Source organism: Sycon ciliatum, chromosome 7 (genome assembly GCF_964019385.1).
Source record: "Sycon ciliatum chromosome 7, ocSycCili1.1, whole genome shotgun sequence".
NCBI lineage: Eukaryota > Metazoa > Porifera > Calcarea > Leucosolenida > Sycettidae > Sycon > Sycon ciliatum.
In genome coordinates this window covers 693798-696285 of record NC_088649.1, presented here as the reverse complement: position 1 = coordinate 696285, position 2488 = coordinate 693798, and the positions used below count along the sequence as shown (strand labels likewise).

Below are 2488 nucleotides of genomic sequence, written 5' to 3'. Positions count from 1 at the left end.
GTTGTTGTTGTTGTTGTTGCTGTTGTTGTTATTGTACTTGTTGTTGTTGTTGTTGTTGTTGTTGTTGTTGGTGTTGTTGTTGTTTTTGAATTTTGAAGTCTATATTCTCACGGTGGTGTTGCTGTTGTTGTTGTTTTGGTTGTTGTTGTTGTTGTAGTTGTTGATGTTTTTGCTGTTGTTGTTGTTGTTGTTGTTGCTGTTGTTGTTATTGTTGTTGTTGTTGTTGTTGTTGTTGTTGTTGTTGTTGTTGTTGTTGTTGTTGTTGTTGTTGTTGTTGTTGTTGTTGTTGTTGTTGTTGTTGTTGTTGTTGTTGTTTTTGAATTTTGAAGTCTATATTCTCACGGTGGTGTTGCTGTTGTTGTTGTGTTGGTTGTTGTTGTTGTTGTAGTTGTTGATGTTTTTGCTGTTGTTGTTGTTGTTGTTGCTGTTGTTGTTATTGTTGTTGTTGTTGTTGTTGTTGTTGTTGTTTTTGAATTTTTCAAGTCTATATTCTCACGGTGGTGTTGCTGTTGTTGTTGTTTTGGTTGTTGTTGTTGTTGTTGTAGTTGTTGATGTTTTTGCTGTTGTTGTTGTTGTTGTTGCTGTTGTTGTTATTGTTGTTGTTGTTGTTGTTGTTGTTGTTGTTGTTGTTGTTGTTGTTGTTTTTGAATTTTGAAGTCTATATTCTCACGGTGGTGTTGCTGTTGTTGTTGTTTTGGTTGTTGTTGTTGTTGTTGTTGTAGTTGTTGATGTTTTTGCTGTTGTTGTTGTTGTTGTTGCTGTTGTTGTTATTGTTGTTGTTGTTGTTGTTGTTGTTTTTGAATTTTGAAGTCTATATTCTCACGGTGGTGTTGCTGTTGTTGTTGTTTTGGTTGTTGTTGTTGTTGTTGTAGTTGTTGATGTTTTTGCTGTTGTTGTTGATGTTTTTGCTGTTGTTGTTGTTGTTGTTGTTGTTGTTGTTGTTGTTGCTGTTGTTGTTATTGTTGTTGTTGTTGTTGTTGTTGTTGTTGTTGTTGTTGTTGTTGTTGTTGTTTTTGAATTTTGAAGTCTTTATTCTCACCGTGGTGTTGCTGTTGTTGTTGTTGTTTTGGTTGTTGTTGTTGTTGTAGTTGTTGATGTTTTTGCTGTTGTTGTTGTTGTTGTTGTTGTTGCTGTTGTTGTTATTGTTGTTGTTGTTGTTGTTGTTGTTGTTGTTGTTGTTGTTGTTGTTTTTGAATTTTGAAGTCTATATTCTCACGGTGGTGTTGCTGTTGTTGTTATTTTGGTTGTTGTTGTTGTTGTTGTTGTTGTAGTTGTTGATGTTATTGCTGTTGTTGTTGTTGTTGCTGTTGTTGTTATTGTTGTTGTTGTTGTTGTTGTTGTTGTTGTTGTTGTTGTTGTTGTTGTTGTTGTTGTTGTTTTTGAATTTTGAAGTCTATATTCTCACGGTGGTGTTGCTGTTGTTGTTTTGGTTTTTGTTGTTGTTGTAGTTGTTGATGTTTTGCTGTTGTTGTTGTTGTTGTTGTTGTTGCTGTTGTTGTTATTGTTGTTGTTGTTGTTGTTGTTGTTGTTTTTGAATTTTGAAGTCTATATTCTCACGGTGGTGTTGCTGTTGTTGTTGTTTTGGTTGTGGTTGTTGTTGTAGTTGTTGATGTTTTTGCTGTTGTTGTTGTCGTTGTTGCTGATGTTGTTGTTATTGTTGTTGTTGTTGTTGTTGTTGTTGTTGTTGTTGTTGTTGTTGTTGTTGTTGTTGTTGTCGTTGTTGTTGTTGTTGTTGTTGTTTTTGTTTTTGAATTTTGAAGTCTATATTCTCACGGTGGTGTTGCTGTTGTTGTTGTTTTGGTTGTTGTTGTTGTAGTTGTTGATGTTTTTGCTGTTGTTGTTGTTGTTGTTGCTGTTGTTGTTATTGTTGTTGTTGTTGTTGTTGTTGTTGTTGTTGTTGTTGTTGTTGTTGTTGTTGTTGTTGTTGTTGTTGTTTTTGAATTTTGAAGTCTATATTCTCACGGTGGTGTTGCTGTTGTTGTTGTTTTGGTTGTTGTTGTTGTTGTTGTAGTTGTTGATGTTTTTGCTGTTGTTGTTGTTGTTGTTGCTGATGTTGTTATTGTTGTTGTTGTTGTTGTTGTTGCTGATGTTGTTATTGTTGTTGTTGTTGTTGTTGTTGTTGTTGTTGTTTTTGAATTTTGAAGTCTATATTCTCACGGTGGTGTTGCTGTTGTTGTTGTTTTGGTTGTTGTTGTTGTTGTAGTTGTTGAAGTTTTTGCTGTTGTTGTTGTTGTTGTTGTTGTTGTTGCTGTTGTTGTTATTGTACTTGTTGTTGTTGTTGTTGTTGGTGGTGTTGTTGTTGTTTTTGAATTTTGAAGTCTATATTCTCACGGTGGTGTTGCTGTTGTTGTTGTTTTGGTTGTTGTTGTTGTTGTAGTTGTTGATGTTTTTGCTGTTGTTGTTGTTGTTGTTGCTGTTGTTGTTATTGTTGTTGTTGTTGTTTTTGTTGTTGTTGTTGTTGTTGCTGTTGTTGTTATTGTTGTTGTTG

General features: G+C 34.0%; 1 pseudogene; it reads right to left on the bottom strand.

Annotated features, from left to right (window-relative positions):
• Positions 1-508: 508 nt before the first annotated feature.
• On the bottom strand, positions 509-1363 carry LOC135821442 (putative uncharacterized protein DDB_G0286901; annotated as a pseudogene).
• Positions 1364-2488: the final 1125 nt, after the last annotated feature.